Source organism: Musca autumnalis, unplaced genomic scaffold (genome assembly GCF_047663935.1).
Source record: "Musca autumnalis isolate F117 unplaced genomic scaffold, ASM4766393v1 scaffold_1, whole genome shotgun sequence".
Lineage (NCBI taxonomy): Eukaryota > Metazoa > Arthropoda > Insecta > Diptera > Muscidae > Musca > Musca autumnalis.
The window spans coordinates 6,524,300-6,550,676 of NW_027411644.1; the positions used below are offsets into that span (position 1 = coordinate 6,524,300).

General features: G+C 34.4%; 1 protein-coding gene across 2 annotated transcripts in view; it reads left to right on the forward strand.

Moving 5' to 3' along the window:
- The first annotated feature begins 842 nt into the window (after positions 1–842).
- Positions 843–26,377, forward strand: part of LOC141390191 (uncharacterized) — a 233,870-nt gene continuing 208,335 nt past the window's right edge. For both annotated transcript variants that reach the window (XM_073962944.1, XM_073962952.1), the window contains exon 1: positions 843–2,132. The gene's annotated coding sequence lies outside the window, so the exon portion shown is untranslated. The remainder of the gene's footprint in view (positions 2,133–26,377) is intronic.

Sequence of the window (26,377 nt, forward strand, 5' to 3'; positions counted from 1 at the left end):
GTGTTATGTATTTTCATATTTTTTCACAATTTGTGTCGTATAACGTGTCAAAACCTTTTTATTTTCTTATACTGAAGCAATAAGCTATAAATAATTGCAAAAAATACTTAATTGTACTTACAAAAAACTATTTTAAATAAAATTTTCTAAAACGGTCAATTTTGTTGGAAATGTATTGGCCACCACTGAATTTGACGCACCAAACACAAAATTAGACAGACATTTGGGTAGACAAATTTCTCCAAATTATATTGAAAACGTGGTGGGGTAGTGTATCATATAGTCGGCCCGACCGATTTTATCCTTTACCTACTGTTTCTTTTTTAATTTTAAACATTAATTTAATTTATTAAAAATGTATTCTTTTATTGTAAGTATGTATGTATCTTATTCCTCGATTTTGTTTCAAAATTCATTAAAGTTATTGTAACTCCCTTCTCATTTAATGGGGAATTCTATTTGAATTATCCCTCCCTTCTTGTCTAGAAAGAGTTAAAAATGGTAAAAATTATTATGACAATCATCCGATTTGTTTGGAAAATATTTGCCAAATGTAAACAAACACGAAATCCTATTCAAACAAACACCAACATTTTGCCACAGACAAGGATACATTTACAATTTGGTAATAACCGAAGCTGCAAAACAAGTCAAAGAAAACAAAACAAAAGTAGGCGAAAAATGTCAAAAACAAATTTTGTTAAACGCAACCTCCTGAAAATTGTTTTCTGCCAGTGTTGTTGTTTTTTGTTTTTGCCTTTGTTAATGTAAATATTGTCAACCGAGTCATTATAGGTAAAGGATAAAGCTTTGCTCCTCGCGTGCTCCAATGTTCTTGTTTTTGTATGAAAAGCTCTATATTCGCCGTAAAAAGCTTACGACTCGAACATTCATGAATGACTGGCTGCCTGACTGCTGGTAAATTCATTCAATACAGTTTACGAGTAACTTTCAAACCGTTTAGACAGCATCCCGGAAAAGTTGAGAGGTGTAACCAAAACAACTCCACCTCTAAGTGTTGTTTTGCAAAATAATGGAGATGTCATAAATTGTGGATTTCCGTTAATGTAAAACCGTGAATTGTGAAGGAATTTCGGTGCGACATTTTCCACAAAAATTGTGTGTCTTTTGTTCGTGTCCAACAGAAATAATTAAAATACCGACAAATACGCATTCATTCCGCTAACAAAATTGCCAAGTCGAAATACTTTTGCATAAATATGTCGGCACCTACTACCTCCCTCTCGGTTGGTCAATAAACAAAACAAGTGCGGGTCTGTGACTGTATGGGGTGGTAGTGCGTGTCTTCCTTACATTTGACAAACCAAATGAGAAGAGTGAAAGAGGAGTGATTACGAAAATCTATTTTCACTTTTATCGGCGTCGGTGTCTTGTTGTGCCACCTTCTCTTTCCGTTTTGTTGTGTTGTGTGCTAAAGTGTTTGTTATCTATCGTCACGCCGAACTGAAACTCCTCTTTGTGGCCAAGATCCTTATATAAACTTCAAAGGATTAAATAGACATATCACTACGTGTGTGTGTGCATTTGAGTATTAGGGAGAGTATCTCCTCAATGTATGTGTATGTGCGGATGCTTGCTGGGAAGATACCCATATGTACGTTTGTACACTCGGATGTCTGCATGCGAGAAATATATGTTGTCTTCAAGAATATTAATAACAACAACAATACCAGCACAAATAGTTGTTGATAATAAAAGGCAACAACACCATCCAAGTGATTTTAGTCTCTAACTTAAACACAAAACAAAAAGTGAAAAAAACGTGGAAAATAATAAAAAACGGAAATAAACCACAATAATATTATGGTTTTTGCCAAAGTTCCATTTTTTTGTTTACTTTCATAAATTGAATCTACAAAGTAATTGAAGTTACCACGTTCCAAAGTTTAGTTAGTCAGTGTGTGAGTGAGTGAATATGTACTGGTTTCTTGGCGCACAACGCACACGATTACATTGCTATGGAAAATAACATAAATTAAAAACAAACAGCAAAAGAAAAATAAAATGTTTTTCAATTGAAAACCAACAAAGTTATTTATGCTGCTTTATCTTCACCCTCCAACAAAAATACCTGGTTTAAGGATTTACTCAAGCTGTACTAAAAGATAATGGTATGTGTTTTTTTGACCAAGTTTATTTATTTACAACTTTATAATACTTTGAAGTTGGTTTTATATTAAAAAAAAAATACTAAAAGATATTCCAACCATCACCATAAACTTGTTGGATGGAAGTAAATGCTGAAATATCCTTTGAAGCATAAGGCTTTTATTGTGAGATAACTTTGGTCATAAGATTGGTGAACAACGATATTATGGTCATATAAAAAAGTGAAAGATGTTGGATTTTTAAAAATATTTAGGAACAAAATATAATATTCTGTTCGCAAATTGTACATAAAAGGCATGAACATTGTTTACAATATATTTTCCCAAGAAAAAATTGTATTTCTTAAGATCTGATAGATAATTTCTCTCCTAATTCCTAATAATTCTTGCACAAACATCCCAGAAGGGACTTCTCTCATATCAATGAGTGCCCCCCGATTCATATTAGTTCAATGATATGGGACCAACTGTTTACCGCCGCGTCCCACAGTAGGAAAAATACCGATCTAGCTTGCAGAAAATCAAAAAATTGACTTGAAAGAAGACATGAAACATTAAACTAGAGTGTCAAGTGTATTTAACGGCATATATAACAATTGGAATTAATTGGTCAAAACGCAACTTTAACATAGATATTTTTTTGCAGTGTTCACGATGATGTTTTTCAGTTGTGATAGACGTGGGCAGTCTGTAAATACATTATTGTCGAATCTTTTGCATTTTGGAATTATCGTAAAGGTATTTAATTTAATTAAATAGTTTCATAAGCCATAAGTTATTTTAATTTAGATGTTACGGGCTAATTATATGTAACTTCCATTTTATTCCATTCCGGCGATTGAAATAGGGGTTTAGTATGGATATTAGTCGAGTTTAGCTTCCATATTTGTTTTAATTTTTTATATATCTTGTCTAGAATAACGTCTGAAATTATTTCCTGCGACTTTTTGCGATTTTAATTTTTTTTTTTTTTTGATTACATACACATGTTCCCACACACATCCCCGAAGGGGCACGGGAGACTTCTCACATATCTATAACTGAACGCCGTTTCATATTAGTTTACAGATATGGGATCTATTTGTTAACGCCGAGACCGAACGGTGTGTCTTACGACACCACTTATAGAGAAGTTTTACATGGCTGGAATACTTGGAATTATCTCCAGTATGATTTATAAACTTCTTCATGCGCTCAAACCACTTCGATTCCACTTCGATTGAGACACCTCCAAGATATGGATTTTGAACTCTTTAACAGCATCTTCAGAAGACGAAAATCGTTCACGACGCCTTTTCTCTTGATATGCTGGAATCAAATGAAGTAATTGGATCCCCAATTAGGGATGTACGGCGGATGACCCATCAATTCCACGTTTTGTCTGGTCAAACAGGCGCTTTGAATCGATTTTTGATTCGTCTTCTCCTATTCGTTTTTCGAATTTCTCAGGAGACTTCAGGCAAACAAATTGTAGTGTACAACTCAGTCAGTTTTGCCGAAGAAAAAGACGAACATTTGCTTCGAAGGGCTTCTTAAATTAACAACTTTCGTTGGATTTGGGTAGTTCCACAATTCCACAATTTCTTCTTCAGATATGTTTCGACCACTAGGAATCCTAAATACCAAATTGCAGCTTATTCAGTCTTCAAATTTGGCTAAATTCCTCAAAATACCATTATATGGGGCAATACAAAAACATGGACTTATGTTAAAAATTTTTATACCCTCAGCATTTATGGGTAATCGAAATAATGGTTGTAGACCCCAAGTATGTTTGGACGAAATGTGTTTCAGACAATTTGGAGTCGATTTAGCAATGTCCGTCCGTCTGTCCGTCTGTCTGGCTTGTGCGCACGATAACTGTCGAACGAAGCAACCGGTCGGGCCCAAAGTTCGACAATGTTCAGAAAATTTGGGCGCATGATAACTCTTGAAGGGAGTAACCGATGACATTTTACCAGACTTAGATGAGGTTCCAATATGAACTCAATCGGCTCACTCCTTCGGGTACCTCCCACACAAAATTTCGGAAAAGTTCCACTTAGGACCTACTCTCGAATCGCTTTGATTTTTGTTTTAACCACAGGTATTCACTGCGTTCATCAATTATTTTTAGTAACAGTGACAATGTGGATACATTTTTGCAAAAAATTAAAAAAAAAATTTCAGCGAGCTGATCCTAAACAGCACTTTTGTGAAAATTTTTGAAAAGTTGTCCATTATACAACCTAGGTTTAAATTATGTTTCTATGAAATTGTGAAATGAAAAATTTTATAAAGGAAATAAATGTCAAATAAAAAATATTATAAAGAAAATATTTTTCATTTCAAATTTTCATAGAACTAGAATCCAGGTCCTGATCTATGTATGGTAGAAATATTACGATTTGTGAATTATGAACCAAGTAGGTTACTCTTTTTCGAAGAAAATTTAACTTTTGTGGGGTAGGTACCCTTAGGTGTTGACCGATATGACCCATATTCTAACTTGTGGGTACCAGACATCCAGACAGAGAGACGAAGAGCACTAAATCAACTCCAAAAATACTTGGAATCTAATCATGGTATACTACAAGAAAATTTTTTAATCGTTTGAGGATACAACTAAGAAAACCAAAGACCAAACGAATCAACACGCAATAACACAGAAATTGGACCTGTGAATTTTCAAATTCTCAACAAGAACGCACGATCTTTCTTTTGCCCAAAATTTGTTAAAAAAAAAACTTAGCACCTCTGAAAATAAAGACTTTGACATTGTTTTCTTATCGAAGGTCATGTTAAACAACAATAAAAACCAACATCTTTTTCATCCCCAAACGCTTTTAGAAGGTAAATTAATGAAATCATTTAAAAAACACGGTATAGACAGCGTAGCCCTTTTACACAAATTTTTGTTAAAGAATTTATAATTAAAAATAAACAAAGAATATGGCGTGTAACCCCATGTTTACCACAAGTGTGGCTTTGCCGACTTGTGTGTATGAATGTAACCCCATGGCATCGAGACAATAAAAAACACTTTATATCCCATCAACACAACTTCATTAACATGCAGCTGTGGCAAAGACCTTTTTTCAATATCCTACCGCAACACGAACGAGAATGTGGGCCACAATGTCATCTATGTCAGGCAAGGGCGGTGGGGGATAAATAAAAGAACAACATCATTTTAATTTTAATTGACAAAAGAGAAAATACAAAGCAAAAAGAAAGTAATGCAAATATGAGATGACAACTTTACGGCAAAAAGATTTAGCAATTTACTTTGCAAAATAAAACAAACACAACAACAAGAAGAAGTTTAGCATATTTTTCTTTCAACATCAAAAGAGGAAACTTGCTTCGTCGTACACTAACGTTTTTTAGCTATGACAAACATTTCTGCTTTTCTGTTTTGCCCGTATTAATCATAACAATAGACAATCAATGTATCAACAATTCTTCTTTTGCAATGTTTTCTCTTTGGAAAAAGTTATCCTTTTTCGTTTTTATTGTATTTCATGAAATTTCCATTACTGTCAATTCTAACAACAGAAGAAGCCTGCAACCTGACAATGTGATTGAACTGGATATAATGAACAATTGTTGGCATTGAAAGGACTTGCTGAACAGAATTCTATAGAACTTTCATTGATGTTCACAGGCCAAACAATAATGTTGGCATTCATTGGATTTTTTAAGAGTTCGCAATTGCTGTCAATAACAATTAAGGTGCATACATTGGTCAGCAAATAATGCTGATTGTCTTTAATACTAATTTAAATCTCTTCACAAGTGTATAAACGCATTTTAGACAAATTCGCATAAAGAACTATTTCCATAAAAATTTACGAAATAATAAAGCAAAATGATAACAGGTGTCAAACGTTTGGCCTGATAACTAAGACCGCTTAAAATATCGCAGGGTCAAGGTCTGGGGAAGGAAATTCTAGGTTGAGGTGGTGGTTTTTTGGTAGGTTGTCAAAACCACATCTACCAACCAAAAACCACCACTTTACCTGTAATTTTCTGTCCCAGGCCATGATTCTTTAATATTTTGAACTTGATACAAAAAGAGGCTGACCTAACCGAAATTTAAGGGGTTGTCTGAAAGAAGTGAGTCGATCTAAAAATAAGTATGACTATGTAAAATATGTCGAAATGTATGTATTTTGATAAGAATTGCCCTTTTTTACCGTATCAAATTGTATATACCCCTTTTGGCCATAAGTCGTAGTATCGCATAATTATACATCTGTTAATGCTACTTCATCTCTTAAAGCTAAATAACATTATAGCACTCTTAGATTTTTCATATAAATTCAACTATAAAATGTAAAATGTTTTCAATTTTTCATGACATGTCACACAAAACAACTTAACTTTTATTAAAAGCGAATCTTTCAAGTCATAAAAAGAAAGACAACAGGAGACAGCTGCACAGTGGTCGCTGCCATTGGACAAGTACAGACAGAGATATACCCTCAGCCTATGTGAATTGAAACTTTCATCTACGGGCAGATCAAATGTATTTAGCGTCTTTTCAGAATTTGCTGATTCTTTTCGGACATTTGAAGTTCAAAAGTGTTGAGGAGAAGGTACTTAAAGGAATGGACCGACATAGTCCATTATGGAAGAGCATCTTATTTTGGGAATCAAATCTTTTCGATAGATATCGCGCCACCTAGTCATTTCAGTGGGTCATAACCTTTGGAGCAGTATGCCAGGAAGCATGTACATGTCCACGGAAAACATAATATCGCTATAAACAGGACCACAACGAACAGTATACATTTCCAAATGATCTTTGAACAGACCCTAAACTGCACTTAGACACAAATGTTGAACTTTTGTGGGGGAAGGACCCTAAGGAGAGGCTCGATGTGGGCCATTTTGGAAGTTAAACTAAATTGGGACAAAATATTAGGAAATTTCTTAATTATTGGGGGAAGTACCGGAAGTTGTGGGCCGAACTGAAACTAAGTTTGGACAAAATATGACGAGGGCCTAATTTTGGACCAAATCGGTTGATCAGTTCGAGAGTTATCGTGCTCTCCAGCCACACATATGGTGCCATAGGGGTTTTTTACACCTTTCGGGCTGTTTTCTCCAGAAGTTTGGACTTGCCTCTGATAAAACTTTCACCGTCTTAATGGAGGCAGTGAATGCAAGTTGCTTCAACAAAACTTAAAGTGATTCGAGAGCAGGTCTTAAGGGGTTATTCCTATTTGTGCTGGCCAAAAAAAAAAAAAATTTCATAATTATTTCTGAGAAAACTACCAATATTTTTAGGTAAATCTTTTATTATTATTATCTTAAACTACCTTTGGAATTTTTGTTGTTGAAAAATATTGCACAGTTTTGTGGTCCAACGCGTTTTGCTGTCCAACGCTTGCTCGAAAACGAATGGGCCGATGTTCATATATTTTGGTGCGTATTAAGAACCTAATAATCTTGTCTTTAAGCGAGACAGAATTTTCAAAAATCTATTTTAACAAAAAAAGTGACCAGTGAAAGTCAAAATTTCGATTTAAAAAAAAAATCTGAACCGCTTAAAGACAAGCTTTTTATATATTTAATAAGCTCACCAAAATATACGACGATCGGTCCACCCGTTTTCGAGCTATCGTTGGCACCGACTTCAAACGTGGCATTTCGAGAAAAACGCGTTTTATGTTTTTATTTCGGTATACATGAATAAAAAATATATTTTTGGTAAAATTACAAGGAGTCATCTATTCCTGGTCCATACAGGAGCTCTTCCGCCGACGATGCAGCTTGTAAAATGGAAATTTGGTGTTGCCTTCGCAACATTCTTCCTTCACGAATGTACTCGGTCGCACGTCTCAATTCGTGCTTGGTCGATTTTTTTAGCATATTCGTGTGCGTTTTGTCCACAGCTCACTCCGATCGAGCTAAAATAAAAGAACAATGATTTTGTACCTTCGTTAAAAAGACCAATCGCAATGTAAGCTGCACGAGTGCTTCACTTGAAAGGGTTTTGGGGCAAATTTTCCAAATAAGTTGATTGAAGCTTTCGTTGCTATTTTGATTGAAGCCGCCGACGCATATTTCGAGTAGACTCTTTATTTAGATCGTTGTATATAGGTCTAATAACATCCAAAACAATTGATGGACGTGATCTGTAATCGTGCATGAAAGTCTATTTTCTTGCCAACAGGTAGTCATTGTGAGTTGCATTAAAATTATGCAAAAAGAAGTGGTACAGTAAACCAATAAAGTACACCTTAACACACAAACCACTACGGGTTCTCCATATTGAAAGGTCATATCTCAGCCAATTTTACTCCGATCGACTTTTTTGCGGCACACTTTATACTACCTGTACTTCAAAATAAGCCAATATTTTTTCGACTTTTTGAAATTGACAAGTAGGAATAACCCCTTAAAGTTAACTTATTCGAAATTTTGTGTGGGAGGTACCCAAAGGAGTGGACAAATATAGTCCATATTAGAACCAGTATCTGATAGATATATTAGAATGTGTAAAGTATGGACCAAATCGGTCACTCCCTTCAAGAGTTATCGTGAGCACAATTTTCCAATTTTTTTGGGGGAAGCACCCGAAGGAGTGCGCCGATATGGTTTTTCTTCGAACTTAAACTAAGTTTGGACTAAATATTACGAACGCCAAATTATCTTGCGCTCAAACCACTACACAAGGCGTCATAGAGGTTTTTTTCAACTTTCAGGCTATTTTTTCAGGAAGTATGGACTTGCGCCTGAAGAAACTGGTACCGTCGTGTGGGGGGCAGTGAATGCAGGTCCCAAACTGAACTTACCGAAATATTGTGTGGGAGGTACCCGAAGAAATGGACTGATTGAGTCCATATTGGAGCCTCATATAAGTCTAGTAGAAATGTCACGATGTTCAAAGTATGGAGCAATTTTCCGAACATTTTCGAAATTTTGTGGGGGAGGGACAGGAAGGAGTGGGCCGATGTAACCCATAATCGAACTTAAACTAAGTTTGGATAAAGTATTACATGCGCCCCAGCCAGCCTGACAGACGGACATGGCTGAAACGGATTTGTCTGAAACGGATTTGTCTGAAACGGATTTCGTCCAAATATACTTGAGATCTAAAACCATTATTTCGATGAGGTACATTTTGCCCGTATGAGTGTGCATACCCTCTTTAGCATAAATACTGAGGTTATAAAAATAAAATTCAAGTGCATAACGTGTTGCTATCATATAAAATAAAGTCAGTGGAAAAGTAGTGCCCAGATGAAGTGATGTAGGGTATCACATGGTCGGCCCCGTCCTACAACAGCCCTCTCTTACAAGTTTTGTAATATTTTTGATGTACTTAAAATGTGTGCAAAATTTTCCTCAAAAGGCAAGTAATCAAAAGATCTGTGATTAGTAGACAGATCTCTTGATTACTTGCCTTTTGAGGAACATTTTGCACACATTTTAAGTACATCAAAAATATTACAAAACTTGTAAGAGAGGGCTGTTGTAGGACGGGGCCGACCATGTGATACCCTACATCACTTCATCTGGGCACTACTTTTCCACTGACTTTATTTTATATGATAGCAACACGTTATGCTATTGATATAATTAATAGATATTTTTGTATCATTTAGGAGAGGTCAAGAGTTGGTTTTCAAGTTTCGAGTTCGTAATTCGTCAAGATATGCCGCAATAATTTAAATTTTGGTTATTTTTTCCACAGTGGTCAAACCTAGTTGGTCAAACCCACGATCATTTTTCAAAGTTATTGGCATTTTCTCGTGCAAAAATTTGCCAGTATTAGAATATAACTGCTACCTCTAGCGTGATTAGGTTACACTACAGACATTTAAAACTGTGAGATCCCTGTATATACTAGGCTATCTAACTATGTTGTTGTCCGTACATCAGCACAATTACCATCGATGGAAAGATTAAGAGTTCCTCTTCCAAATTTAACTTACGGGGGTGAAAGATATCTTTCATAAATAACAGTCATTGCCACCGTGGTGCAATGGTATGCACACCCCCGACTAGGCAACATCAAATTTCCAACTGTGGCAAATACCCCTCAGTAATGTTAGCGATATTTCCTGAGTATTTCAGCCATGTAAAACTTCTGACTCGGCAATAAACTTTAGGTCCCATATCATTGAGCTAATATGAATCGGGGTGCACTCATTGATTTGAGAGAAGTCTCCCTTGTCCCGTATGGGATGTTGTGGAACAATGTTTCATTATACTAAAAATTTTACCAAGTTTTACACACAAGTTTTGCTCTATTTCACTTATAATACCCTTTCGACATTGTGGTGGTTTTTGAACAGAACTGGAATGAATTTTAAAGTAAATTGAAGTTTAATAGATTTCTTTTCGGGAAAGTCTGAGAAGAACACAGTTTCCTATGGTCTATATCGCGCGTGTCCTTTGTTCGTCAATTTACACGCACACTACCCTAATGCAAGAAAGGGCCAGCATCGATGTGTTGACTACATTCACATTTCTGTCTGGTCTATATAGTAGATTATAGTACATTTACAATGAATTTTGACCCTTGGTAACACAACATTTCGAGGTATAGAATAAATGTAACGAAAACATGTAAAATTGTTCGAACTAAAACATTACGTTGTGAATCATCTATACATAAACATGGACCAACCACAGACATTATTATTATTACTCTCTTATAATTTTGTTATCTGCACGGAAATTATTTTGACAGTTGTTTGTACTACGAGATCACTGTGTCAGTAGTTCACTGCATCTTTCAAAACAATTTGTTTTTCTTAGCACTCACTTTGCTTGAAGACGTGACTTTTGACAAGTTTTGTGACATTTTTGTTATTTTGTTATATCGACTCCATTTGTGACCGAATACCACCACTACTATAACAATGCTCCTTTGATATGGGTATTTAAAATGCATTGTGTGTATAAAAATTCATTACAACAAAATTCGGTTTATGTGAAATAACATTTTTCAGTGAAATATACGTATATTAAATAAGTAACAGTAGCGACAAAATAACTTCGTAAAGAAAATACACATTGGTCTCCTACTTTTAACCAACTAAATCCAACAATATGGTATTGTAATGTATTTCCATTGACAAGGAATGTAATTAAGCTTTTTGCGAACGAATTATATAAACATTATTTACTTTAGAATTTAGTATCAAGATAAATTGTTCTACTTTTATATTTGTTATGTAAATTATTATGTAAATGAGCGTTCATATAACTATAGCTTTAATTCGTGATAAAACTAAGAGTTACGGCCACGCCAATATTCACAATAGAACGAACACATACACACACATTAGCATATGTATGTATGTAATTTCTTTTGTATGCCGGCACGTGTAACACTTCCGCCACAATCCGAATCAGTCTTCCAATAATTACCCAAAATTTTATCAGGCCACTTATTTTCATTGTCCAAATAGTAACATGCACTTTTGCAACAATCAAAATCGACCAAATATTAATTCTTTGGAAATTTACCTTTTTGCAATTGCCCAATATTCACATATAAAATTCTTAATATGCAAATGCAGTTCTTTTTCGCAACCAAAGTTGATCCAATAATTCATTGGAATTACTTTGTATCACTTTGATCATGGTTGGCTATAATTTGTCAATGTGAATATTGAACTATCAGCTATTTAACAAATAAACAATTCCCGGTATTTTGTCTGGCCGAATGAGCCCATTTCCTCTTTTCCATTCTATGATTATTGATATAAATAAGAGACACTAAAATAAGTAGTTTTAGTTATCATCTTGGTTATAATTGTGCATTACCACAATTTAATAAAGAGTTACTCGTGAAATAAAATAATGTTGTTTTATTTTTCCTAAAAAATAATAACAACATCATATCTACTAAGCACGTGAATGCTAGTGTGGGATAATTACATATGTATATCGCACATGTTTAAAAAATTTTTGTTTTTCAGCAGAGACAAAACACAGTTGACACACAATTCGATAGTCTTTGGAAAGTCAATTGTCTCTTCATTGCATTACCAGTAACTAGTCAATTCAATAGTGTTGGAAAACCGACTTGTCCCTTCATTACATTACCTGTAACCAGATAATTCGGTTGTCAGAATTGATAGCCAAAATCAATAGGAAGTTATAATCAATATAGCAGTTTAAACAATATAATTATGACAGTTAATCTGTATATTTTGTATTTGCGCTAACCACACTTTATTTAATTACATTATGTGTAGATGTTGTGTGAGAATCCTTATATTTGAACTTCTACTTATTTGGTTCTGGGAATGTTCATCTCAATTATCCCTCAGATCATTAAGAAGTCCCTGAAATGAAATGTGTAAAAGTTTAATGATAATGGGCTAATTGTATTATCCCAAAATTAATTATGAATACTTACCTGTCCCGCCTGGGATGTTTGTGGAACAATTATAATTATTACTTACCAGCAAAATTTGAAGGAAGGGGTTCCATGCGATGACATGGTTTCATGGCATCTTTTGCATTGGTTCAAATGAAGTCGTAAAAGATCCGATTTTTTCACTAGCATTTGAACCAATGCAAAGGAAGTCGTGAAATATCTGATCTTTTCATCAGCATTTGAACCCATTCCATCGATCTATTATTTACACACAATTTCTAAATATATAAGATTAATTACACTGTGCAACAATGAAAATTTACAGGGGTTCTGATGCATAAATTCGGTATTGTGGGAGTCTATGGAAGAAGAAAATACCTTTGGTTTCTTTGGGTCACTTCGTTTTTTGATTTTATAACGGTAAATGTAGTGAAAAACGGGGCTTCTTGGATTTTCAACTTAAAACAGACATAACTTCTTTTTTCTACAACGGACTTTTACAGTTTATTTTTTATTTGAAAGGTGAAAATCATGTATTTCGAACAAGCCATAATTTTCATTGGGTTTCTTCATTTTGTAAAGCTAACTAAATTTCCTTTTCTATAAAAATAAATAATTACGCAGTTTGTAGTGTTGGGCAATCTCGTTCATTGAGCGGATCGATCTTTTTCATTCCGTTCACCAAAAAGATCCGGGTCAAAAAGATCCGGGTCATTTACTTACTGTGTTATTTTCTTTTGAAGTCGTTCGTTCTCTGCTGAATATGACTCCGTCGTTCTTTTCACCGAATCGTTCTTTTGAAAATGTTCGTTCACGAATGACACAACTGTTGTGTTACTTGCTTGTTTGTGTGCTAATGGGGGTGGTTTTGTTTCTGAACGTAGTGGTGGTGGTTTTGATATAAAAGAACCAGATGAACGAATGATGCAAAAGAAAGATATGACCGAAATGTGCTACTGAATGAGGTGAGTTACTGAGCGAGAGTAGCTCTCTGAATCATTGTTTGTTTTGTGTGGAAATTTGTGCTGCTTCCGCTAACGCAGCGTTTGTTTAGAGTTTGACTGCAAAACCAATGCTGCTAATTTTGTAAGCAGCAATGACTCGTCCATCGGGGATCTAAATGAACGATATAAAAGAATGAGCTGGATACGGATCCGTTCGTTCTTTTCACGGAATCGTTCCTTTGAGCCGGTTCGTTCATGAACGACGCAACTCTAGCAGTTTGGTGTCTTTTACGCAGCCCAGAGCACGAGGAAAAGCATTTTCCTGTTTTTAATGAGTTTTTGTCACACTTAAATCACTATAACTTAACCATTTGTTACCATTTGTTAAAAATTATGGCTTGTTCGAAAGACATGATTTTCACCTTTTAAGTAAAAAATAAGCTGTAAAAGTCCGTTGTGGAAAAAAGAAGTTATGTCCGTTTTAATTTGAAAATCCAAGAACACCGTTTTTCACTACATTTACCGTTATAAAATCAAAAAACGAAGTGACCCAAAAAAATAAAGGTATTTTCGTCTTCCGTGGACTCTCACAAAACTGAATACATACATCAGAACCACTGCAAAAAAAATTTTGTCAACTTTTGTAGCACAGTGTTATTTACAATAGGCTTGATGTTGTTGGAGACTCGAAATCGTTAAAACTTTCGTCGTATTGGTAATGTCATTGCAAAGGGATGGTGAAAATGACATGTCATAGCATTGGTGTAAATGACATGTTTTGGATCCAAAAATGAATAGCATCTTTAGGGGTCCACGTTCATATAAAATTCAATCTTTGGCATCGAACATTTTGCTGGGTATCTGTGTAATAAATATTCTTCTGAAAATATTCATCCTACTGATAAATTTGGTCAATAGCATGCTCGTTTACTTGCACTTCTATGTAACAATACATTCTCTCATAACAAACACATTAAAATAAGTTTTTTTTTATAAATTTTGAGTGAAAAATAGATGCTAAACAAAATGATACAATATTTTTTTCTATTTTTTCAAAAAAGAGAAATAATTTCGAAAAAAAAATGTCAAAAGAGAAACACGCTATCCATCAGTAGTCAATAAAATGGTCAATATATTACAGGCCGCATTACTTGTAACTATAAAACTACTTACTTCACTACTTACTAAGTAATGAGTATGGTGACACAGTGCGTATGTGTCCGACCACAAACCCGAGGGTTGTTTGCTCAATGCTCACCATCGGTTGTTAGTGCACGTGTAAGCGTTTAAACAACCTTAATGTTCGTACGAGTAACACAGTGTGCAGTGTGTTCTGCTACAAATCTGAAGTTCGCATGATCAAATCTAGCAGAGAGCAAAAGTAAATAAGATAAAAATATAAAGTGTGTTGAATTCCACCCCAACTGTTCTAGATAAATATAATATGTTTTTTAGCTTATTTTTAAAATTCTAGAGGTTATAAAATATCCAGTTATTCTAGTGGTTATAGAATAACAATTATTCAGAGCGACATGCCCTTGTTAAAATATTGTACTAACACATTTTGTAAGTAGTTACGACTACCAAAAAAGTACTATACAAACCCATAATTTGGTAATGATTTTTTCTGGGTCAGTGTGTTAGCTTTTGACAGATTGCTAAATTGCAGCTGTTGAATATCGTCAACGATGATACATATTACCTCAAAAAGGTCATAACTGGTGACGAATTATGGTTTCATGGCTATGACATTGAAACGAAACCCCAATCAAACCAATCGAAACGTCCAGGAGATCCAAGACAGAAAAAATCACGTCAAGTTTGGTCAAATATGAAGGTTTTGCTCACAGTTTTCTTCGAATGCAATGGCGTGCTGCATCATGAATTCCTGTCACAAGGTCGTACGGTCAATAAGGAATACTACCTTGAAGTTAATCGCAGTTTACGCGAAGCAATTTGTGTGAAACGCACAAAATTTTTGGAAACAACAATCATGGATTTTGCACCATGATAACCCATCAACGCACACATCGATGCTTGTTTTTTCCTCTTCCGAGAACTAAAGACACTGATGAAAGGAAAGCTACGATTGAGGAAATAAAAGAAAGCTCTTGAATATACATACCAAAAAGCGCGTTTCTGACGTATTATAATGATTCGAAAAAATGCTGGCATAAGTGTATTATATCAAAGGGGAATTATTAACAAGGGGACAAGATAGTTATGAATTAAATTTTACATTAAATGACTTTTTTAAAATTAATTGTCTTATAAAGTGCTAAATAATTGATATAATTAAAGTAAACGTTTCATACCTACACAAATGCATGCATGTATGCATGTACATATGTACATACAAACGCAAATAACAAGACCCGTTATACCAATGTTTCAATTAAAATGTACCATTAAAGCAATTTTATTAATTAAATTCCTTTAAAGTTCTCCGTTTGCGCCATGAAGCCTGCTCGGTTTCTGTTTTTAGACAACCAATCATTAGAGAAGTTTCTGGGTTTCCAATCTAAAATGAAATATTAAAGAAATTCGTCAAACAAGTTTTCTTGGAAATAAAATTACATATAAATGTAGAAATAAACTACAAATACAGTCTCAAAACCTACATACACATTTACACACGCTTTTGAATAGTAATTTGTTTTTCTTTCATAATTGAATCATTTCAACTTTGCCCTTAGGTATAAACTTAATAAACGTATGGTAAAGGTAGGGTTTAGTTGTTTTAATTAAAAACTTCCACTAAATGAATGTTCGTTCTTTAATTTTAGAAATAATATAATGTTTATTTTTCTATTTCAAGTATCACTCCTAGATATGTATGTATATTACTTTATAAAGTGCATACATTTTGGTTTGTTTAGAAGCTCACACACACACTCATAATCTGCGTAGGTTTATTTGTGTTGCGATATTTGGGCAAATCAAAGCTGTGGCATCTTTTTTGATTTACAATACCCTGTAACGTTGTATTTGTGGTATTTATATGGCTTATAAATCGTGAGGTATCCGTTGGCTTGTGGGCTCATTGCGAAAACAATGAGCTGGTATCGTTGTAGGCCACATTTATGGACCGACCAACAATGTTTGTTTATGCAATGTTCAACGTTGTGTAAAACACATGGATTGCGCTATTCATTCAACTTAAAGCCATTCATGTAAAAATATTTTTGGTTGAATGGATTTTATTTGAAATTATTCCGTATCAACGTGCAAGCGAGTAACCATATATTTGAAATGTCATACAGCCTTGTCCGGATGGCCTTGAATTAAACTAAAATTGGACACCAACTAAAAAGTGACACAATATGTTCAGCCATTTTGTTTGAGGTGTGCGCCAAGGTTTTAAAATGAAATATTCAAATTATTCATGGGGGACTATATCCACACCTTTTAAAATAAACGAGACTCTGAAAACACCTACCTGCTAGAATAATATTAAGAACCAGTAAGGAAAGGATCAAAGTCGGGCGGGGCCGACTATATGATACCCTACACCACTGTGAATATGTAAAATATAAATCGGAGCTATATCCAGATCTAAACCGATTTTGATATAATTTGGCACATTTATTTCCAGACCGAATTCAGTCACACATTCCAAATATCATTGAAATCCGACTTATATAGCGTGTTTGGAGCAGCAAATACGCGAAATCGGCCGAAAATATATATGGGTGCTATATCCAAATCTGAACCGATTTCGATATAATTTGGCACATTTATTTCTAGACTGAATTTAGTCACACATTCCAAATTTCATCGAAATCGGAAATATACAGCGTGTTTGGTACAGAAAATACGTGAAATCGGCCGAAAATATATATGGGAGCTATATCCAAATCTGAACCGATTTCTACATAATTTGGCACACTTATTTCTATACCAAATTCAGTCAAACATTCTAAATTTCATTAAAATCGGACGTATATAGCGTGATTGGTACATCGCATACGTGAAATCGGGCGAACATATATATGGGAGCTATATCCAAATCTGAACCGATTTCGATATAATTTGGCACATTTATTTTTAGACCAAATTCAGTCACACATTCCAAATTTCATCGAAATCGGACATATATAGCGTGTATGTTACAGAAAATACGTGAAATCGGCCGAAAATATATATGGGGGCTATACCAAAACTTGGACCGATATAGCCCATCTTCGAACTTGATCTTCCGACGGCTAAAAAAATGGTATTCCCCAATTTTCAGCGAAATCGGTCAACAAATGCGACCTGTATGTTGCGAACGGACGGACGGACGGACGGACGGACGGACGGACGGACGGACGGACATGCATAAATCGACTCAGAAAGTGATTCTATGTATATCCCTAAAAGGAACTATGGGTCTATCTCGCTTCCTTTTGTATGTTACATACAAATGCACTAACACATAATACCCCTTACCACATAGTGGTGTAGGGTATAAAAATACAATCGTTTTTGGCCAAAATTAAAGTCATATTCCAAAGACAAGCACGTTTGTATTACTGTTTTGAGCGATCCATCATTTTTTAGTGAGCTGAACTGAACAGAGTCATGTACTCGCTTCGTTACATGCATTCTTTGTCAATGAAAACATGCAATCTAACAACAACAATGTTGTGTCCTCCAATACAATCAAAATGGAATTTATTTATTGGTTTTTATTCCAAAATCCAATTTAGTTTACAAGATTGAAATAAAAACACATCGTTTTTCATGATAACAAAATAAAAAATACATATTTTTATGAAGTGTATAGGAAGTGAATTTGAAATGGTTGGCTTTAATATACCAATAGCAAGAACATTTGCACACTTTTATATCATTTGTAAATAAATACATTTAATATTGATCAATATGACATCTCAATGAAAAGTCCTTGCAAATTGTATATTAAAGCAAACCCATTCAACATTCACTTACTGCGAATTCCACATAAACATATATTTTTATTTTTTATTAAAAAATAACTATGTGTTTTATTCCAATATTGTAAACGAAATTGGATTTGGATTTCGCAACAAAACCCAATAAAAATTTTCATTTTTATTGCGTTATATGCACAATATTGTTGTTAGATTTCACTTTTCATGAGAGAGCTTAAAACGATTTTTTTCAATGTTACGTATTTATTTCGCGCCTCGTTTCATTGAAAGCTTTATAACTGTTTAGACCTTACATCACCTGGTGGGTAGGTTATTAATAATAACATATTATATACATACGTATGTAGGTTTTAGGTGTAGCTCAGATGTGTATAAGATTTTGAAATAATTTTAATAGACCTCCATCTAAACATTGTAGTCAAATTGGCGCTATGGGGGTGATAGAGTCTATTCATTTTGGTGATGGTCAAATAAAATGTTGATGGCGAAATCGCCAAAAAAAAACTTTCAATTTTATTGGGATAGCTGTTACAATGTTGATTTTTCTAAAATTGTCTCGCTTAATCCCATTGTTGTTTTTTTAATATTTAAAACAACTAATTTATTAGAGGAGAAGGTTTGGCATTGTTCGCTAAGGGGTCAGGAATCGAAGACTAGTTTCGATCCTCTCCACAGGATTTCATCAAATGCCAAACCTTCTCCACTTATAAATTAGTTGTCTTAAATATGAAAACAACAACAATGGGATTAATTTTTTGTACACATAAGAACGAATTTCCGAAATCTGTCTCAATCCTCAAAAGTAATCATAATTCCAAATTTCACGATACTTTTCGTACACATAAATACGAATTTCCAAAACTACCTCAATCCTGTACTCCAACAATAATTATTATTACAAATTCTAGGTTCCCAGCTCTATCCGTTCACCCGAATCTAAATTGTACCAAATTTATTACCATTTAATACTTTTCGTACACATAAGTACAATTTTCCAAAGCCATTTCCATGACTCAATCCTCCCCTACAACAGTAATCGTAATTCCAAATTTCCGGTTTGCAGCTCTATCTGTTCACCCAAATCCAAATTGAACCAAATTTAGAACAGTTTAGTACTTTTCGTACACATAAGTACGAATTTCCAAAACTACCACAATCCTATACTCCAACAGTAATCACTATTCCAAATTTTAGGATTCCGCCTCTATCCATTAATCCAAATCCATATTGTACCAAATTTAGTACACTTTAGTACTTTTCGTATACATATGTAAGTACAAATTTCCAAAGCTACCTACATAATTCAATCCTACACTTCAACAGTAATCCTAATTCCAAATTTCAGGTTTCCAGCTCTATCCGTTCACCCAAATCCAAATTGTACCAAATTTAGAACAGTTTAGTACTTTTTGTACACATAAGTACGAATTTCCAAAACTACCACAATCCTACACTCCAACAGTAATTATTACTCCAAATTTTAGGATTCCGCCTCTATCCATTTATCTAAATCTAAATTGTACCAAATTTAGTACCATTTAGTACTTTTCGTACACATAAGTACGAATTTCCAAAGCTACCTCAATAATCCACATTTCAGGTTTGCAGCTCTAGCTGTTTACCCAACTCCAAGTTGTACCAAATTTAGTACCATTTAGTACTTTTCGTGGACATAAGTACGAATTTACAAAACTACACCCATATCTCATTCTTATACTTTAACAATAATCATAGTTCCAAATTTCTGGTTTCCAGCTCTATCCGTTCACCCAAATCCAAATTGTACTAAATTTAGTACCATTTAGAACTTTTCGTGCACATGAGTACGAATTTCCAAAACCATTTCCTTTTATAAACACCACTTCCCAACATTGATTACTATACCAAATTCCAGGATTCAGTTGAAAATATACAACTGGTACTAAATTTAGTAACTTTTAGTACACTTATAGGTCGAATTTGCAGAAACCCTTTGGTCCATTTTTCTAACTCTCCATCAGTGACCCACATTCCAAATTTCAGAATTCCCGCTCTATCCGTTCACCCAAATCCAAATTGTACTAAATTTAGTACCATTTAGAACATTTCGTACACATGACTACTAATTTCCAAAACCACTTCCTTTTATAAACACCACTTTCCAACCTTGATTTCCATACCAAATTCCAAGTTTCTAGCTAAATCCCTACAAAATATACAATTCGTACAAAATTTAGTACTTTCCGTACACTTAGAGGTCGAGTTTCCAAAAATCCGTTGGTACATCTTTCTAACTCTCCATCAGTTACCCTCATTCCAAATTTCAGAATTCTAGCTCTTCCCGTTTGCCTAATACAAAGGGTACCATATTTAGTACTTTTCGTAACCTTCTAGGTCGAATTTCCAAAAACCTTATCAGCCTTATCTCACCCCTACACACCGACAGCAACCCACAGTCAAAATTTCAGCTTTCTAGCTTCAGCGGTTTCGTCTGGGCGATGATATCCATGTCACTCACTCACTTATCACTAAGCTCAATTTACAAGATTTACACCATATCGCTCCACCTTATTGGAACCCACACAAAATGTCAAAGTTTATTGGACATTGTTGCAGCGGTATGTTCCGGCAGCTCTTATTACACGTTACAAATGTTTGAGGGCAAGTCCATACTTCTTGAGATACTGGCCCAAAAAGCACTGACAACCCTAAACGGCAACAACGGCAATGCCTGATAAACACGATTGCTTACAAATTGATCATCCAATGGAGTATTGGTCAAAATTGTGCACATATTTAATATTTATGCTTCTGGACATAATAGTCCAAAAACCCAAAAAGATGACAGCTGGAGGATGACAATACTTCATGAGATATGGGCGCCGAAATTACAAAATATTTAGGGCCACTCCACCATACACTCGCACTATATTTTTAGTAGTATTTATTTTGAATCCCAGCATATTTTTTTCGAAATTTCTTGCACCGATCAACACGGGATCCAACGAGAAAAATCCCACATTTGCGGCCAGGTGATTTTGCAATATCAAATGTTAGTTGGTAGAATAAATGCCAAAGGATGCCTTTATCTCACGATTTTTGGACAGCCCTAATGATCTTCGTTTTTTAGCGAGTGTCGGCCACGATTGAATTCACTATAGCAGCTTTTCATAGAGCTATTTGATGGTCCTTAATCATGTTCTTCTGTTATCCTTCACTCCCTGTGGAGGATAGGGCCTGAACCATCCCTCTAAATCGAAATTTGTTGTGTGGTGCTTGACCGACATCGTTCTAGAATAGTTTGCTGCTTGTAGTTCTGCGTCGATTGACCTTCTATACGTTTTAGCTGGTGCACCAACACGCCGAACTCTATCCTGGGGATTCCAACAAATCGCTTGAGGAGCAATGTTTTCTGCAGGTCTCCATAGCGTGTGGCCTATCCGACGCCATTTCCGTTTACAGACCTCAACAGCATTCAGCATTCCGTATGCGGTTCGGCCACCATCTGTTTAAAATTTGCCTCAGATATTTATTTGTTAAGGCGTCTATTGAACTCGTGGGTTTCCAGGTTTTGCATCCGTAAAAGTGGACAGATTTAACATTCGAATTATATATACGAAGGGGATCTCCAAATAGGCTGAAGCATGTCGAAAGTATCCTTTGCTTTATTTAATCGAACGTTGATGTCTTCATCAGCCAAGGTAATTGAATTTGTCCACCCATTCGATGTCAACATTGTCAATGCGGATGTGTGAATCAAAGTTAGCTCCATAGCCTCTCGGCTATGGACTTCGACCCCGACTGAACGCGACTCATTTTGGAGTTGAGTTTTTTTCTGCAGGTGACTAGTTATTTGGCTCAGTAGACATACGTCATCAGCTTATTCCAAGTCATCCAGGTGTTTAAACGGTGTCCACTGGATTCTACGTCTGTCATTCAAAGCTGAACGCATTAGGTCGTGGATGACAAGGATGAAAAGTATTGGTGGCAGAATACATACTTGTCTCACCTCTGTTTTGACCTCAAGAGGACCTGATAAATTACCATTATGAACAACTCGGCCTTCATTCAATTGAGAATTTTTGGCGGTATACGTCTTACTAGGATATTCCATAAAGAGAGTCGGTTAATACTATCAAAAGTTTTCATGAGACCCCCATACCAGATGCGGATATTATTCGAATGTCCGGCACAACTTTCGGAAACGATATCACATTCGAAGGATTGGCAAATGTTTTCGGGTGTACACAAGCACGTTGTTCTTTTGTTCGTCAAATGTTTAAAACGATATTATTTTCGAACATTTGGCGAATGTTTTTTCTTTACAAGAAAAATTGTTTCGAGAAACATTTTGTAATTCGGAAATTTGTTTGTTTTAAAAAAGTATTTTATGTAGTTCGTATAAAATTCCCATTTGCTTTTTTCAAATAGTTTCGATATAAATGCTACGTATCATATAAACAAGAAGTGTTGATAAACACAACATATGCCTGTGTTATAAAATACAAAACAACAATGTTTATAAACAGTTACCGCACATCGTATCGCAAATATTACAAAGAAGAAAAAGGTACATAACAAAAATATCAAGAGACGTCAGATAAAGTTAAACACGTCATAACACCGAAACTCCGCCAAAAATTCGTTTTCGGCACTATCGTAAAAACTATCATCTTTCATTCGCTAATAATATTATTAACGATATTCGAATTCGAGGGTTTTCCTGCCACAAACTGAGCGACGAATGAATCGTTTTTAATTCGTTCTCGTGTGTCGTTCTCGAACAAAATATCCGCAAAACTATCGAAAAACATTCGTAAACGAATCGTTTGCGTTAGCGATGGTATGGGGGGAGTCTATAAATGTCAAGTATACTGGTGTGCAAAACTCATAGCACTGCTCCAATACTATTCTTACAGTGTTAATAAGGCCAACACAGGAACGATTCTCTCTGAATCCAAATTGATTCTCTCGGAGTGTATCAGATATTCGGGTCAGAATAATGCGACTTAATATTTTGCTTGGGATTGGCAGTAAGGTAATACCGCTGTAATTGCTGCAATTTTTGGGGTCCTCCTTTTTTGGTATTTTTATCAGGATGCCTTCATTCCAAAATTTAATATATTCGGGTGCCATAATGTTGCTGATTGTTCAGCATCACAGAGAAACATTTCCGTAGAGATATTATGCATGCCTGGGGCCTTGATATTTTTAAGGTTTTTTATTGCAATTTGTATCTCCTGTTTAGTTGGCGGGTTATCCACAATTCCGGTAAATGTTATATAGCGGTTAGCGACAAAGTGCGTCTCATTGGCGTTATTAGTCCAATTTGGTTATTTAGTGTTGACTTGAAATGTTGGCGTGATTATCCACAAAGAAAGTTGTGAAAACTTATCGATGATTGATGTTCACAAATAAATTGCATTTTTTAGCAAAGTGATTTTTTCAGTCACTGTAAACAACAAAACACATGGTCGTTTGTTAAACTTATATATACCAAAATTATTGTCCTGACGAGCTGAGTCGATCTGGGGGGAAAACATGGTTTGTGAAAAAGCAAAGCCTGCCAATGGAAGAAGAAAAGTTCACATTTACAAAGATGCAAAGTCGATAATACATTCAGTTTTACCATTCCAGAGAGAAAGAAAGCTATTGATTTTGGTGATGGTCGGGAAATATTGAGGAGTCAGAATTGGCAATAAACTTACATATGTGGAGTAAAACTCAACGTTTGATTCTTATGCTAATATCTTCGGTTCTAACAGGGGTATTCCAAAAGAAAAGCCCGTCAATGGAAAACGAAAAGAGCACCTTACAGTAGCGAAATAGGATGGCATACATACCACTTTTCCATTTTTTATTTGAATTGTACTGACGAATATTCCAGCTATTTTTGGGTGGGTGTACTTCAATAAAAATGACATTCTGAGCTTTAAATTGATCCCAGCTGCGTTACAAAAACTGGTAAAATAATAGAAATATAGAAAAAGATGTCCAGATGTCCAAATTTCTGGAATTTTATTTCCAATGCGGATATCTCTGCTTCTGTTGGACATATTATTAGGGGAGAGCTTGATAGTGAAATTAGACCATCTGAGCTGGAAATTAATACCAACTATTTTGCCATTGATTAAAATTTCAGAGTTATTGCAAAATGTGTTAAACTATCTCAATTTTTTATTTTATTCATTTATTTAACAATAATGCCCAGTCTTAAGACCAAAGGGCTGTAAACTACAGTACGATTAATATAACATGATTTATATAAAGTATGTATAATTCCTTATGTATCTAATATCAAAATGTGTAATCATAAATCATATTGTTACAAACAAATATTATTATTAAGTAGAAAAGGAAAATTAAATTTCCTAAACTCTTTATATGTATGTATGTATATATCTGATAAAACCCGAAATGTCATAAAAATAAAGAAATGAAATGAAATATAAAGTATAAATAAAAGGGATCGCTTACTACTCAAACAGAAATACAATAATATAATAATATTATGGTTAAAAATGTTTCTTTAAAAAAATATTAAAGGGTTGAAACTACCCATAAAAAGCAGTTGAGAACTGTACAAAATGTATTCTAAGAATCGGAAAAAAATTAATGATAAATACCTCAGCTTCTTTTCTTTTTCTCTTCTGTAAAGCGTTTAATCAGCACCAAGAACATTGTCGACAATAGTCAAATATTAAATTATTAATTATTTTGGTTCCTTTAGAACTAAGTCACCTGATATAAAAGCCAGTATGGTGAAAACTTAAGTCACTACCTAAAAAAAATATTTAACACTGAAAAGCCTATGCGCAGGGATAGTGGTGTAGGGTATCACATAGTCGGCCCGTCCTGACTATAGTCTTTGCTAACTTGTTTTTACATAATTTGTTGCCATAAATTAACAATTAATATGAACAGTTTTACAATATTGTTTTTTGCAATTATTTAGTTGTCAAACTGTATGTATGCATCCTCATTAACATCACATTGAACATTTGCCCTTGTTTAACAATTATTTAATTTACTTTTAATTAATTATTCTGAAAATGTCTATCAAGATTGTCATTGCAACCAATTAATCAGTAGAAGATAAGTATGTATGTCTGTGTAAATATTATTTATTAATTTTTGTGTTTTTATTTGATACGTCAAATAGTAGACATATTATGTGGTTAGCAACAATTATTGCTGATTTTCAATAATAAAATAATAATGAACTTGTGTTTGTTTACAATCACATAACGCCACAAGGCATTGACCATTTAAGAAGTTTATATGTGTGAGGAAAAATAAAATCCTCAAAGGACTCACATGGAATGAAAAAAATACATATAAACGTTATGGTTATAAAATGGTTGCTTTTGAAATCAAATACTCTGTTGTCTGGCGATATTACAAAACAATATTGAAAATTAATTATCATTAAAGTTCAGGGCTTTCCAAGCTAGATTGTTGTCGTGAAAATAATAAATACTTTACACAGGGAATTCAAATTGGACCTGTAGTGCTTTTCTGTATCATAATTTCAACCATTAACTTGCTACAACTTTCATTGCTTGGAAAAGTTTATCCAAACATCAAATTTTTCAATAACATTAGCGTCCATTAAGACACTTCTTTTAAATAATTAAATGATAATAATAAGCTGATTTTCTCTCAATTCTACTTAAAAGTAATGTATAATAAAAAATGTTCTACTTAAATTTTTCTTTATATTCCAACAATTACTAGAACCATCAATCATCATCAATATGTTCAGCTATTTATTTAAGATCAGCATTAAGCAGAAGCTATTCATATAATATACTTAACAAAGTTTGTGTCAAGCATATTTAAAGTTCAGTGAACCAAAAGATGTTCCCAATAATCGGAATCATCATCACTTAGACCACAAAATTCATTCACAACTAGGCATTAAGGACTTGTTAATTGATAGTCATCTCTTACGTTTATTGACTTTGCCAATTACACCCAATTCACACCAGCAACTGCCTGCCAACACGCCTCCCTAACTTTCAACTTCTTCATCATCACTTGACGTATTTACAATGCTGAACTGATGACAAGACCAAACAAGAACCAAATATCATTATA